This window comes from Erythrolamprus reginae, chromosome 11 (assembly GCF_031021105.1).
Source record: "Erythrolamprus reginae isolate rEryReg1 chromosome 11, rEryReg1.hap1, whole genome shotgun sequence".
Lineage (NCBI taxonomy): Eukaryota > Metazoa > Chordata > Lepidosauria > Squamata > Dipsadidae > Erythrolamprus > Erythrolamprus reginae.
This window is the reverse complement of record NC_091960.1, coordinates 17,583,889-17,599,847: the sequence shown is the minus strand read 5'-3', so window position 1 is coordinate 17,599,847 and position 15,959 is coordinate 17,583,889. Positions and strand designations below refer to the sequence as shown.

General features: G+C 40.5%; 1 long non-coding RNA gene and 3 other non-coding genes across 8 annotated transcripts; all 4 read right to left on the bottom strand.

Annotated features, from left to right (window-relative positions):
• Positions 1-2,827: 2,827 nt before the first annotated feature.
• Positions 2,828-13,406, bottom strand: LOC139174042 (uncharacterized). 5 transcript variants are annotated; one of them, XR_011560285.1, is made up of 8 exons: positions 13,376-13,406; positions 10,502-10,860; positions 10,289-10,403; positions 7,784-8,020; positions 6,636-6,761; positions 4,586-4,716; positions 3,388-3,473; positions 2,828-3,008 (listed from the first exon to the last, which is right to left on the bottom strand). It is a non-coding gene; the product is annotated as an uncharacterized lncRNA (long non-coding RNA). The 5 variants fall into 5 exon arrangements; XR_011560284.1 differs by having other exon boundaries at positions 10,289-10,860; XR_011560286.1 differs by lacking the exon at positions 10,502-10,860 and having other exon boundaries at positions 13,376-13,393.
• Positions 3,200-3,273, bottom strand: LOC139174579 (small nucleolar RNA SNORD99). The gene has a single exon (XR_011560389.1). It is a non-coding gene; the product is annotated as a small nucleolar RNA SNORD99 (small nucleolar RNA).
• LOC139174574 (small nucleolar RNA SNORA44) lies at positions 5,906-6,038 on the bottom strand. The gene has a single exon (XR_011560383.1). It is a non-coding gene; the product is annotated as a small nucleolar RNA SNORA44 (small nucleolar RNA).
• On the bottom strand, positions 6,958-7,101 carry LOC139174573 (small nucleolar RNA SNORA16B/SNORA16A family). Its single transcript, XR_011560381.1, has one exon. It is a non-coding gene; the product is annotated as a small nucleolar RNA SNORA16B/SNORA16A family (small nucleolar RNA).
• Positions 13,407-15,959: the final 2,553 nt, after the last annotated feature.

The window sequence follows — 15,959 nt, the reverse complement described above, 5'->3', positions numbered from 1 at the left end:
GTTTTGGGCTTCACACTATAAAAAAGACATTGAAACTCAAAGTACAGAAGAGAGCAACTAGAATGATAAAAGGACTAGAAACCAAAACATATGAGGAAAGGTTGCAGGAACTGGGCATGGATCGTCTAGTGAAGAGGAGGTCCAGGGAGACATGATAGCAGTCTTCAAATACTTGAGGGGCTGCCACAGTGAGGAGGGGGTCAAGCTATTTTCCAGTGCACCAGAGGGTCAGACAAGGAGCAACAGATGGAAGCTGAACAAGGAGAGATTCAACCTAGAAATAAGGAACCGGTGGAACGGCCTGCCTGTGGAGGTTGTGAACTCACCAACACTGGAGACCTTCAAGAAACTGGACTGCCATATGTCTGAGATGGTATAGAATCTCCTGCATCAGCAGGAGGCTGGACTACTAGAAGACCCACAGGGCCCCTTCCAACACAAACTAAGTAAATGAATAAATGTATGTTTAAGTTTTTAATCCCATTCTTTGCTTTTTTGTTTACTTTTAAAGACTTTCCCATGCTTTTCACAGTAGGGAACTGCATTACTAATTTTGACTAATCATGATTTATTCAGAGACCTACAATGACTGTGGAGGCTACCACCAAGCCAATTCTTAACCACGTTGAGGATAGATCATGGATCTCCCCAACCCATGCAACCCCCAAGTCTGTAAACCACATCAATTTTCCTCTTCTTAAGATCTTCAGCTATGTTAAGATTATAATTCCCATACTTGTCAATGCTTCTAGGAAACTGAACAGAAAGTTTAGCTAGGTTACATCCCAACAAGCACTCTCAGCTTCCTTCACTTTAATGCATGTTTTAACCAATTTTGAATATCCATTTTTGTTTTTGTTTCCTTTGTAAACCAGGTTTTTGTTTCCTTTGTAAACCAGGTGTGCTGAACTTCTGACATAATTGTGAAAAGGCTCAGTTCTAAAAATGGTACCGACCAAACAATTACATCTTATCAGCCCTCCTGTGCCTTGTAGCTGTTTCTAAATCCAAGTGATTTTAAGGATCAACTGTGCATGAAAAGCAGAGTGTTTTGTTTCTGTATGCACAAATTTTTGGATGTTTCAGAATCAGAAGGCAGGGAGAAAAATGCTGGCACTCGCATGTGTTTGACCCTTGTATCCATCCTTCCTGTCGCTGTGGTTGTCAGTAGCAGCTTACAGCTCGTACATCTTCTATGCATGTCTAAACAACCACAGCTAATAGGTGATCTTTGACAATGAGCTCATTTCTGTTCCTAAGCAAGTTAAGTGATTTTTGCCCCATTTTATTGTCAGAAATAAGTATATTTCTGGAGGTAATATTACAATGCAATAAATGGTTTGTAACCATGGGAGCGGCTGATGTAAGCCATAATCAGCATGTGGGTTTGCCAATTTTGCTGCAGCCTGATTGGCTGTAGCCTATATATTAGGAGTAGCACCCTTGCGTGGGTGTGGTTTGCTAGAGTTTTGTTACAAAGTGGTTTGTTATAGTGGTTGGTTGTTTGGTGCTTAATGGGTGGTCAGAGGTGGATGTAATAGTAGCGAAAAGTAGTATTGTGAGTTTTAGAGAAACATTTTTGCTAAGAAGTAAAATATGTTTACAAAAAAACCTGCCGCAGTGTTTTTCATTGAAGACTTCAATGAGGTATAGTGGTGAACTGTGGCTAGCTGGTGGGGCTTCCATGTGCGCAAAACTCCCCAAACTTTTATGACCTTGCTTGCCAATTAAGTGAATCACTTTAGTTATTAAATTAATTAACAATGAATCTGATTTCTCCACTGGCTTTGTTGTCAAGTCAAAAAATACAATTCCAGGACAATGCAACCATCACGAATAATTTGCCAAGGGTCCAAATTTGGATCACATGACCACAGGGATGGCACAAGTATGAAAGTCACAGGTCACTTTATCTCAGTGCCACTGGAACTTCAGTCACTAAATGAAGTGTTGCAAATCAAGGACTACCTGTAATTATATAAGCTACATCTCAGCATTTCTGAGAGACCAGCCATTTAGCCACCCAGCCTGTATCGTTTCCTGATTTAACTTTGTTGCTTATCTCACCTCTAAAATGACCCTTGCTTACAAATGATAAAGCTCTATAAGTGTGCCTTTATTTTTTCAAAAAAAAAAAGACTCCTTCATTCAAATTGAGGCACAGAAGAAATGTTCAAAGTAAGCAAGGGGCACAATCTGAGGTTAGTTGGGGGAAATATCATAAGCAACGTGAGATAGTATTATTTTACTGAAAGAGTAGTAGATGCTTGGAACAAACTTCCAGAAGACGTGGTTGGTAAGTCTACAGTAATTTAATTTAAACATGCCTGGGATAAACATCCATCCATCCTAAAATAAAATACAGGAAATAGTACAAGGGTAGACTAGATGGACCATGAGGTCTTTTTCTTCCATCAAACTTCTGTTTCAAGCACATCCAGGCATTAGATCGTCTGCCTTCTGAATCCATTTCAATGAATAGTTGAAATGCATTAGGTAAAACTTTGCCATCTTAAATACTTCTCAAAAAAATAAAGGGAACACTTAACACAATATAACTCCAAGTAAATCAAACTGTCCACTTAGGAACACTGACAATCAATTTCACATGCTGTTGTGCACATTCAATGAGAATATTTCATTCATCAGATCTAGGGTGTGTTCTTTGAGTGTTCCCTTTATTTTTTTGAGCAGTATACAAGCCAGAGCTGGTTGCCAGGATTAACCCATGTTAGTGTATCAATCAGTGGCGATTAAGATTGCTGGGATACATTTATGTCAAGGTGTGTGTGTGTGTATAAAGAACAAGAATGCACAACACTGGGGGTAAAAAAAAAGGACACAATTATTTTAATTCAATACAACTGCAAAAAGAAGTAACAATGATCAGACAGCTTTTAAAGAAATTTCAGAAATTTTTGCTGGAGTCCTGTCCACCTCTGCATCCGCAGCAAGCCCTTGGCTTTTTCAGCACGCATGTAGCAAATTCCCAGGAAATCTCTCAAGACCTGCAAAAGTATATATATTTTTAAACTATCCCAAGTATTTTTTTTCATTGCCCCCCACAACTACTTCTACACTATCCCACCCCGCATGCCCCAAGTATCCCCTCCCTGCATTTCGGAACACTAGGTTAGAAAGCAAAGAAGAGATCCAAAATTTTGATTTCTATTAACAAAACAACGCCACCAACACCCCAGCCTTATCTCAGCCCCATATCCGCAGGATTCATCCAGCTGTCACCATTAGAAAAACGTTTCATCATAGACAAGGCAGAAGTGGCTTGGATCTCACATGCTGCATGTTCAGAGTTATCTAAAGGGTGGGCTACTGGATGTTGCATTATGTCATACAGATCTACGATCAATGGGAAGCATTCATATTTACATTGCTGTCGTTTGCTGAGTTGTCCATTCCACCAGATGGGCTTTCTCCAGAAGGAAAATGGAAGGTCACTGCATCGTCCTGTTCTCCTGTAGAAAAAAATTGAGTATTGCTGGTCAAATATACAGTTTTACAACTAAGTTTCCATAAAGTAGTAGTAAATTAAATACAGTCCATGTGGATGTTAAAAATGAGACATGCAGGAAGGCAGTCTAAAATGTTACCACATTCATGCAAGATTGGACCCGAAGTCAACAAGAGTTGAAATACTAAAAAGGGCAAGGGGTGAATGGATAGATAGAGAATGTGTTTTAATGTGGGATTTGTTGTATTAAGGATTAGTAAACAGAGGTAGAAATTAGGAAAATATTATGTAAATTGTCACACGTTATATTATTATGTATACGTAAATATTAGAAGTTAAAAGACTATTTATTTATTTAGATTTATACCACTTATATTATTTATATTACACTATAATATTTATGTTCTAATACTATTTATATTACTATGTGAACGTAAACATCATTATAAGTAAATTGACACTGTCCACTAAGCACTCATGTATGTTAAAGAAAAAAGCATAACATGTCTACATAAAGATCCTTTCACTACTTAGAACCTAAATATCCATTCTTAGGTGTTTTGCTTTGAAGCCTCTGTCCAGTTCATATTTGAGCCAATCCTGGGTTTCAGAACTTTGGGCTGGGAAGGCAATAACAAGCAGTTCCCAGGTACCAAGATCTACTACCCCCCATGTGTGTTGAGAAAAAAACAGATGGCCCAAAGGCAAATTCTTCCTCCCTCTTCTCTCAACTTCCCCAAAGGTACATCAAAGCAGAGAAAGGAACAAAGGACCCACCCACCCACCCCGCAAGCCAAAAGCCAAAGCCCCAAGCCACTCCCCTCCTGCCAGAATGGCAAGATCCCAAGATAAAAAGTTCACTCAGTGGGAGCCACAACCACCCAAATTGGCCAAAGCAAAGATATCTGAAACTATCTGTTTCAAGTCAGCCCAGTTCAATGCTGGATTTATCCCAGCAAGGCTGTTAGGACCGGTTTGTTTTTACTTTGCCTCCTTTTTTGACCATGAGATCAGTAATTGGATCTGATGGGAAAGGGATAGGGAGGGTCTGGATTGCTGCTTTCTTTTCATCCCACCTCCTCTCTGTATAATATAGACTATAAACGGGCAGTGTACCTTGCAGGCTTCAGCTCCTGGCCTCAGTATTTACAAGGGAAACGAGGATAATTATTTATTGGACTTGTACGCCGCCCTTCTCCGAAGACTCGGAGCATCTTCTCCGATCATCCAGCACTTCCAGACTGTACCTGAAACATAAAACATCTGGATGAGAAACCGTTCGAGGTCAGATTGCATTTAGTGAGGGGTTTTCAAAATCCCAAGTATAAACGAGCATGAACGCCCACATTTCTAGGGAGTCACTATTCAATAAAATTACTACTTGAAAAAAGTCTCCGAATGAAAATTATTCAAGGCAGCTTCTGAACAACTGAACAAGTTCCACAGGGAACCCGCCTCTGAACTTCCTGCTTGGTATGGAGAAGAATGAAACTCTGACGTTGGGGTTTATGAATTAGATTGATAGATCTATTATTATTATTATTATTGTTGTTGTTGTTGTTGCTGTGTGCACAAGCACATGTGCGGAAGGCACACACGTGACCAAAGCAAACATGCACACATTCACATTGACGAACCAGTAGGGGAAATGTTCATATGAAAAAGCAAAAAAATTGTGATTTGATATGAATGCCCAATTTTGCTGTAACAGAGCGAGTTGGAACTCAATGCTCCTTTTTCTCCCTATTATTCCTCACTTCTTTTTCTCCACTTTCCCCACTGCTTTTCTCTTTTGTATTTCGTAATACTTTATATAATTCAATAAAAATGTTGATATGAACACTGAGCAGATGGCTTTCGAGATCTTTAAAAAAAACCACAACCCATCAGCTTAAACAAGCCCTTAAAATTCAGGGAAAGAGAAATAATTGGAAGACAATCTATCCCATGGGACCCATCTCTAGTTTATATCTTGAGAGACAGCAAAAGAACTCCAAACTCTGCCACAGTGTTTCTCAGCTCAACAGCTTTCAGTCCTCCTGATTTGAAATGGGATGGACAACAGGGGTCTCCAACCTTGGCTGCAAAGCTGACTGAGGAACTCTGGGAGTTAAAATCCACAAGTCTTAAAGTTGCCAAGGTTGGAGACTCCGGACTAGAAGATTTCAAAAGTTCCTTTCAGCCCTGATTCTAAGTTCACACATCTTAAAACTTCTGCATATCCTTTAACACTCCTCTATTAAGAACATGTACAATAAAGAGGTGTTCAACCCTAACGGATAGGTCATGGTTAGGTAAAGTTGGCTCTTCTATGACTTGTGGACTTCAACTCCCAGAATTCCTGAGCCAATCATGCTAGTTCAGGAATCCTGGGAGTTCAAGTCCATGTCATAGAAGAGCCAACTTTGCCTACCCCTGGGATAGGTTAACGCTTGAGAATGTAGAAAGGTCGAGTGACATCCTCAGCTATCAATGGCTGGGAAGTCAAAGTCCTTCCCATCTCATTCTTGCATGTTGTTGGAGATTTTGTGACCACTGGCTAAGCCACAACTCTTGGTTTAACATGCCAATCTTATTTTCTTGACTTGACCCAAGGAACTCAGAGATCCTCAAACTTGGTGACTTGCTAAAACTATGAATGAATTTACACAAATCACATCCCTCTGTATATACCGTAAAGCAAATGATTTTACTGGGGTGAAGCTAGCTATTCTGGTACAGTAGCTAAGGTGCAGGAGACAGCTAATTCTAGTCATTCTTTAGGCCTGAGAGCCAAATAGATGATTTTGGGTACAACCCACCACACAAGGTTGATGTTTGATGGGGGTGGAGTAGAGATTTATGTCTGAAATTGCACAAAATAAAAAGGTTGAAATGCACAGAATAAAGGTGGGCTATGAATCTAACAAATAAAACACAAAATACATTTTTAATTAAACTCTTGCCTATCATATTAAAAAAATGATCATCACCACTACGCTGCTTCAATTCAAGATTTCCCAAATTAATTTAAGAAGCATATAGACCAATGCTTCTCATTCTAGGCCATTTTAAGACGGGTGGATTTCAATTCCCAGAATTCATACTGGTGGAGATAGGGGATTCTGGGAATTGAAGTCCGTACATCTAAAAATGGCAAGGTTGAGAAACACTAGTCTGGACTTACATTGGCTATAAACCTTTGCTGAGGTTAATTTGCACGTGTCCTTATGTCAAGTGGGGACAGGCGTTTATGTACCACTATGTCCAGCTCCAAAGCAGCAATCCAGCTCATCTTCTTTCCTGCTGAAAGCTGATGGGAAAAAAAAGAGAGTATAACAAAGTATATATGATATATATTCTTTTTCTAAAAAAAAAATCAGTAAAAACTTCTGAAAAAAAGAAAAGAAAAAGAGAATTAGACTGGAACCCAAGTTACTACAGGACTCTAACCCCTGGAACCCCTGCTCTGCATTCAAGCTACAAAATGCCATCTCTGAATATGAAAAACATGTATTTCCTCCAAAATGTTGCTGAAGAGTTATGGCAGAAAAAAACCAAACAGCGACCGTCAAAGAAAAACATTATTTTTGGCACCTTTTTGACTACATCAGTCACAAGATAAGACAGACGCAGCTTCGATAGGGCCATGGGAAAAAATGGTCAGGTAAACCAGACAGGTAACACAAGATGAGTTAAATATACCTTATTGTAGGGCTACCTTAACAGAATCATGCAAGTCTGAAAATACAAACTTCCTGCCACCACTATTCACAACCTGATCCCTTAGGATTTGGTCCTTACTAGATTTCTTCCTCTGCTGGATTAACTAGGGGGGTTTTCCTGTCTGATTGTTTGCAAGATCTCTTTCCCCTCAACGCCCAAAGGGGTCCAAAGACGGGCTACAAAAATGGTGGACGGTCTTAAGCATAAAATTTATAGGAAAGACTTAATGAACTCAATCTATATAGTCTGGGGGACAGAAGGGAAAGGGGGGACATGATCGAAACATTTAAATATGTTAAAGGGTTAAATAAGGTTCAGGAGGGAAGTGTTTTTAATAGGAGAGTAGACAAGAACAAGGGGGCACAATCTGAGGTTAGTCAGGGGAAAGACCAGAAGCAACGTGAGAAAACATTATTTTATTGAAAGAGTAGTAGATCCTTGGAACAAACTTCCAGCAGATGTGGTTGGTAAATCCACAGTAACTGAATTTAAACATGCCTGGGATAAACATATATCCATATACTAAGATAAAATGCAGGAAATAGTATAAGGGCAGACTAGATGGACCATGAGGTCTTTTTCTGCCGTCAATCTTGTTTTTGCACCCACCTGTTACATATTCCACCATCATACTGCAACTGCAGAAGCTACAAAGAGCTTTTCCTTCTTCTTCTTCTTGTGCCATATCAGTCATCAGACATTGGTAATCATGTTGTCAATCCTATTTTTGTCAACAGCTGCTTGAAAAAGTGTTCCTGAGTTTTGTCCAGACCAGTCCCTTAGGTTTCTAAGCCATGAAGTTCTGTCTTCTGCCTGGATCTTGTAAACCATCTTTCTTTATTCATCCTGGTTACATAGTAGGTTTTTAAAATATAAAAAATGCTTGATATATAGATAACACTGTATATTTACTATATTTTATCACCTTCAATTTTGTGTAATTTTGCTTGAAGGTGAGAATTTTTGTTAGATAATGCTTTATTGAAAAAGACTTCCTGGCTTATGAGATTAAAAATACTTCATTATTATGCACAGACCATCTTTTAAATACAGTTTGTTTGAACTTAAAACATTTGTACAAGTTACTTTTATTAACAAACTAATAGGCAACCTTTCTAGAAAATTTATTATTTTTACACAACCCTTTACAAACAATAATTCAATCAATAAATGAACAACATAAGTTAAACACATTTTAAAGTAAAAAACTGGTCCATTAAAGGTAGGTTTCTTAACCTAAGGATCTCAAGCCAAGGAGGGTTTCTTTGGGATCCCAAGCCCACACAAAATATAGTATTATTGTCTTAATGCTGAGGTAAATTTATCATTGACAAGCTGAACAGTCATATCTGGAAATGAGTAGTGTTCCCTCGATTTTCGCGGGTTTGAACTTCGCGAATAGCCTATACCACGGTTTTTCAACAAATATTAATTAAAAAATACTTTGCGGGTTTTTTTTCTATACCACGGTTTTTCGTGCCCGATGACGTCATACGTCATCACCAAACTAATAATTTTTGCAAATTAATAACAAAAAAAATAATTATTGTTAATAAATAATTCTGTTTATAAATATCAGGATCACTAGATGTCTTATTCAATGGTGAGTACCAGTAATAATGGTGAGTAAATGGTTGTTAAGGGAATGGGAAATGGTAATTTAGGGGTTTAAAGTGTTAAGGGATGGCTTGTGATACTGTCCATAGCCAAAAATGGTGTACTGTATTTACTTCCGCATCTCTACTTTGCGGAAATTCGACTTTCGCAGGTGGTCTCAGAATGCATCCCCCGCAGAAATCGAGGGAACACTGTACTGTCGTCCTGAAGTAATCATTACTAAAAAAATTCCACTCAGCAGTAAATCCAAAATCAGTTTGATGATACAAATTCACACAAAAAAAATTGTACTGAACTGCTGAGCCATCACTGAAGCATGTAGCATGCTTTATGTACTGCAGGGTACTTTTAGGTACTCAATCTTGACATAATACATGCACTGCAACAGCATCATGTTGCAAACTGTTATAGACAAGAAATGGATGTAATGTTGCCTGACTATTCTCCCAATGAAAACCCTGCACAGCATCTTGAATTTCAAATAAGTAGTTTTGTGCAAAATCCATGAGCACAACTATTTCACCAGCTTTCAAATTTTCTTTTAACAGTCTTCAAATACCGAGCCTAGTGTTTTGAAACAAAGTGGTGAACGGATAGTTCAAAAATCGTTGATGCTAAATCTGCCAAAAAAATCTTCAACCAGGATCTGTTTGCTTTCCAATACGGCCCTGCCTGGTTGTACCCACTGTTGAAACTCAATTATATCCTCAGGATCAACGTCACTGTATATTTCAGACAGAAAACTTTTGAGTGCAGTTTTACCTGGGCACTGCTCACACCTATGAAATATGCAACACTCTGATTGCAAGATCACAAACTGTTTGCCAACCAAACCTTTGTAATCTTCTGTGATAAGGCTGCCAAGACAACGTAAGTTTCACATTTCGGTGAATCGAGCAAACACAAACTTAATGCATGCTAGCTGAGCCAACTGTGATGCACCATTTTGGCCGTAAGGCACAAAACTTTGAAAAGCTCACTTCATCACCATGCAAGTTACGGTATGCCACGTGCATCTCTTTTAGGCTACTTAGCAGCAACCTTTTTTGTTTCTGCACTTTTTCACCTTCAATTCGAACAGAGATTTTACCGGGACATAATCGGCTGAACTCCTCATCTTCGAAAAAAGCGAAAACCCTATTTTTTATTTCATCAGACAGGGTTTTTCCTTTTTTTTTGTTGGGCATTCCTAAAATACCCATTTCCTGTTTTAGCTTCCTTGCTGTTTTCACCATTCGAGTTGATACTGAAAACTCAGAAGCCACTCTGGCTATAGACCAACTTTTGGGAACAAGCGTGAGCATTTGTAGCTTTTCTGCTTTTGACGAAATTTGCATTTTTTGCTTTAGCTCACTCAACAGCTCATTAAAATCAACGCAGTTTTGGCACTGTTTTTTGTCAGTTTGCTCAGCAAATTCCTCCGGGCCAAAGCCGCTTGAAACAGCTGTCTGACTACAAATTCCACTTTGCACTTGACAAATTTCACGTTTCACGTACCCTTTTGAATCTCTTTTTGAAACTCTCTGAACTTTCAAGGGAGAAGTGCCAAGACTTGCATTGACTTCTTCATTAGTTTCCATCAGCTTATCATGATCAGCAGCATCAGATGACTCTGAGGATAACAAATGAGTAAGTTTATTAATCTCAACTCGACATGATGGACACAATTTCTGCCCGGGTAGAAATGGTTTTTTAACCAGATTTTTTAACCTTTCAGCTCCAGCTTCATCCATAGCTCGTAAACATTTTTTAACAATATGATTTTCCTTCAAAAAGGGGTTGCAACATTTTGTTTGCAAAAATTCAAACCGGCTAAGGAGTACAGCTTCATGGTGATAGCAAACTGTTGACTCCAACTGAAGATTCTGAGTTGACCGAAGAATCAACAATTTTTGCTCATCAGCCTGAAATTCTTGCAGAGATTTGAGCCCTTTCTTTGAAGTAAACCTAGTTAAATGGCATTTTGATTTGTTAAAATGGCCAATAGAACATGGTGGTAGTTCCACATCTGGCTCAGAATCCATTTTATTGAACAAGTATTCCTCCGATAGACGAACACCTTAGTATACCTAAAAATGTAAAAGATCACTATTAATTATGAAATATTAAATTCAGATTAGATATATAGTGAATTACAAAGTTAAAACAAAATTATTTTCAAAACAAAGCAAAATTTCCCTAAAAAATGAAGAGAAAACAGATCTACAAGGCATTAAAGAGGGCCAAAATTTGGAGTGAAAATTTTTGCGGTCATCTTTAAACTAAAATAACTCCAAGAATAATTGACAACAATTATTGTGTGCCAAATGGCTTTTTGAAAGCTTCACTAGTTTGCAAGTTATTGGTGCGAAAACTTTTTTGTCGCACCACACTTTTCCTCAACTTTGATCTCAGGTTACACAGCAACCATTAGTCTAAGATGCTTGAAACTTTTTCAGTATGTTTGGCCCTAAACATTGCGCTGATCCACCAAGTTTCCGCTTTATATTACAACTAGTTTCCATTTTAGAGCTCCTCAAACTTGGCAAAAAGCTTTGCGGAGCTCACAAGACATTTTGTCACCCTGCACTTAAAGGACCCTGAAACCTTAAAATATTTGGAATATGGACCTAAAATTTTGCACACCTCAGTTTTATACCATAAGGAATATATGTGCAAAGCTTCATTGAGATTGAAGGTGGTTGAGTGGGGAAGATTCTGAAAATTGGTCTACTTGACAAAGAATGATCCGTTTGCCTTCAATCTTTCCCTGGAGGATTAAGGATGCTTTTGATCCACATAAATTCACTGCAAAATGAACTACAACTAAGATACACAGTGGCTAGTAACTGGATCAATACTATAAACTGCCCAAAGTACAGCAGCTGAATTAAATCTAAATATGTAAATAAATAAATGATATGACAGACTGGGTGGTGCAGCAGGTAGAGTGCTGTATTGCAGGCCACTGTAGACCTGTAGCTCAGCGGTTCAAATCTCTTCACCAGCTCAAGGTTGACTCAGTCTTCCAACCTTTTGCGGTGGGTAAAATGGAGACTCGGGTTGTGGGGGCAATATGCTGGCTCTGGTAAAAAGTGCTATTGCTAACATGTTGTAAGCCATCCTAAGGAGAAGGGCAGCATAACAATCGAATAAATAAACAAACATGCCCCCCAGTTTAAAAAAAGAGTGTAGGGTTTATTCTAAACAGGCACCCAATAGGTATCCCAATTATTGTTCTTTGTTCATTTGTTTTACACATGAATTAAGAGTGTTGGATGGGGAATTTTGGGAATTTTAAAATTGGTGCCAAGCTTGAAAAACAATTTAGATAGAACTTGAAAGATATACGGATCAATTCTGCATGCTGAAAAGACCCAGCAACCGGGGAAACTGGGTGTTGCAGTGCAACGCATTCACTGAATTTGAATCTCAAGGCCCAGCTGAGATACTCAGCCCCTTAGCACAAATGTTCCTTAATTGATTTTAAAATGTGTGGACTTAACTCCCAGAATTCCAGAGACAGCATGGACTCCGTTAATGGAGATACATACCAATGCCCAAAGCTAAGTAAAAGCAACCTGGTATGAATTCCCCGGAATCTGCCAAAAGATATTTTTTAATTGCACTACAACTACATCAATAATATGTAAATAAATATTTGCAAGGACCATAATGTGTAAATACACTGCTCAAAAAAATAAAGGGAACACTCAAAGAACACATCCTAGATCTGAATGAATGAAATATTCTCATTAAATACTTTGTTCTGTACAAAGTTGAATGTGCACAACAGCATGTGAAATTGATTGTCAATCAGTGTTCCTTCCTAAGTGGACAGTTTGATTTCACAGAAGTTTGATTTACTTGGAGTTATATTGTGTTTAAGTGTTCCCTTTATTTTTTCCAGCAGTATATGTAAATACAACTGTTTGTAATAATGACAAAAGAAACAAGATTAAGTGTCATGTTTTTATGTCTAAACAAAAATGGAACTATGAAACAACAAAGAATCATGGCAACCCTTATTTTAAAGAAAAGTTTTGAAAACTAATGAACAAATTTTAAAATAAAATAAAATATATTCATAACTTTTAAGCCTGGTGGACTTCAACTCCCAGAATTCCTCAGCCAGCTAAGGTTGAAGACCCCTGTAAAGCCTAATAGAAAACCCCCTTTGAGAACTTTTTCTATTAAAGGGTCTGCTGGTTGGGTGGGGTTGGACTAGATGACCTCCAAGGTCCCTTCCAACAGTTGATGGCAGGATTCTACCCATTTAAATGGGCTCCCGCAGATTCTGCAATGAAAGGGGGGGGGCGTGTGGACGACCTCACCCCCTTTTAAAGCCTCCCATCGATAAAGCAATATTGACACGGGAAAAAAGCATTATTCCCCGCCCGCCCAACCCACCCGCATTAGGAGAGAAATTGCAAGTAAATGCCCAGAGTCGGAAGCAAGCTTCGGGATTTTCTTCCAGGGGATGGAGGGATCCCTTACGATGAATTTAAGCGGCTTAGCGGACATCGCTTCCAATTAAATAAGGAGGATGGCGATGGATGGAGAAACTTCGCCCCGCTACGGAAAAAAAACATACCCACAACTAACCTGCTTCTCGGCTCCCGAGAACGGAAAGAACGTGGACGTCTCCGACGTCGCCTTTTATAGCGCCTGCGGACGTCTATTTCGATTGGCTCCTTTCAAACCGGGAGTCCCTGAAAGTGCTCTTGGGAAATGTAGTTTCCCCCCTCCCAAACGGAGGCCTTGCCGGCAGGCCGCGCCACCTTTTGAGTTCTTATGAAAAGGTTTTATTATATCAAATGAATGAAGGAGGGAGAAATGGATAGGTTTATTTTGAACAATAGATGATGAACATAGAAATGAATCCAGTTTGTCACAACTGGAAGGTACAAATAAAAGAGCCCTCAGAGAAGGAGGAGTCAACCTATTCTCCAAAGCACCTGAGGGTAGAACAAGAAGCAATGGGTGGAAGCTGAACAAGGAGAGAAGTAACTTAGAGCTAAGGAGAAATTAGAACAATTAATCAGTGGAACAGCTTGCCTCCAGAAATTGTGAATGCTCCAACACTGGAAGTTTTTAAGCAAATGTTGGATAACCATCTGTCTGAAGTAGTGTAGAATTTTCTGCCTAATCCGGATTGGACTAAAACAGTGTTTTTCAACCAGTGTGCCCCATGGTCAGATGTGCTGTGGGGAAATGCTACAAAAACCGCCTAAGGCCCTGCTTTCTTAACAACTCCCCTCAAGCAGGAGTGGCAGGTGGCATGTCCAACTGCTTTTCAGAAAGGGGAAGCAAAAGGCCGAGCCTCAGGAAAAGATGGACGTTGGATTCCGGAGGTGTGCGTGATTGACAGGGGTGCAGCTCAATAGGCGCACAGCGGTCCCCCTCAGCTTTCCCACCCCTCTCCAACCATGGGCGGGGCTGGAACAATGGGAGGAAAAGGAGATGGAAGCAGGAAAATGGCAGTGGCGTTGGCAGCGGTGGTGGCTTTGGGCGGCGGCGGCTCATGGCAGGGTGCGGCGCCCACACCCTGCTTCCCTGCGCTGTTCCTACTTGCAATTCTTTCATCCCTGTGTTTCATCAGGCGTGTTGTATTGGGCGGCTGTGGAGCTGGGGGGGGGGGAAACCGAGGGGAGCGCAGATGGAAGGAGAGGCTACTTTCTCCTTGGAGACCCGCTGCCCTCAGCCAGACCCAGTGTGTGCCGGAGGTAGAGGAGGAAGACCAGCACTAGTTTGCCTGGGGTGCTATGGGGAGGAAAAAGAAGAGTGCCAGGCTGGCTGCTGGGCAAAAGGTGAAGGGAGCAGAGGGCAATGCTGCTTTTGTAGGATGGATTGGAGGGCTGGATAGAATGGAATGGAATAGAATTCTATATAGATATTTGACCTTTTTGTTTTTATAAGAGGCCCCCACAGATGGTGATATACAATGTATCACAATGCATTGCGTATGGCCTCTTGAAGGGTCATTATTATTATTATTATTATTATTATTAATTAGATTTGTATGCCGCCCCTCTCTGTAGACTCGGGGCGGTTCACAGCAATAACAAAGACAATGTAACAACAAATCTAATAATTTAAAAAACACTAAAAAACCCATTACTAAAAGCAAGCATACACACAAACATACCATGTATAAACTGTATAGGCCCGGGGGAGGTGTCTCAGTTCCCCCATGCCTGACGGCAGAGGTCTTAAGAACTTTACGAAAGGCAAGGAGGGTGGGGGCAGTTCTGATCTCCGGGGGGGAGCTGGTTCCAAAGGGTCGGGGCCGCCACAGAGAAGGCTCTTCTCCTGGGTCCCGCCAAACAACATTGTTTAGTCAACGGAACACGGAAAAGGCCAACTCTGTGGGACCTAACCGGTCGCTGGGATTCGTGCGGCAGAAGGTGGTCCTGGAGATATTCTGGTCTGATGCCATGAAGGGCTTTATAGGTCATAACCAACACTTTGAATTGTGACCGGAAATTGATCGGCAACCAATACAGACTGCGGAGTGTTGGTGTAACATGGGCATACCTTGGGAAGCCCATGATTGCTCTCGCAGCTGCATTCTGCACGATCTGAAGTTTCCGAACACTTTTCAACTCTGTTATCCAATTGGAGTTGAGGTCCGCCCGGATCCGAGCGATTATATCAGCAAAAAACGTGTTAAAATCCTCGGCAGTACTCTACAAGGGCTCCCCAACTCCCCCCTGGTTAAGAAGGGAGCGGCCGGGCGGGATTCCGCTGATACAATTAAGGTGGCATGATACGTGCATCTTGCCGCCTTGAGCGCCACTTTCTAAGTCTTAATATGAGCTCTTACAAGTGTTTGATCGGATTCGGACTTACTCTTCCTCCATCGCTTCTCTAGACGTCTCTTCTGGCATTTCAATTTCTGGAGCTCCTCGTTGAACCATGGAGCTGTACAGGGTCTAGTGCCGCGGAGAGGTCGCAACGGCGCAATCCGGTCAACAGCCTCCGCTGCAGCCTTGTTCCAGGCCTTAGCAAGAGACTCCGCCGAACTGTGGACGAGTGCATCTGGAATAACCCCAAGCACCCTCTGAAAGCCCTCTGGGTCCATCAGGCGTCTGGGGTGGAACTGTCTAATCGGTTCCACCTCCCTGCGGGGAAGGATTGGAGCCAGGAAGTCAAGCCGTAATAGAAAGAATAAGTCGAGAGGAGCGAA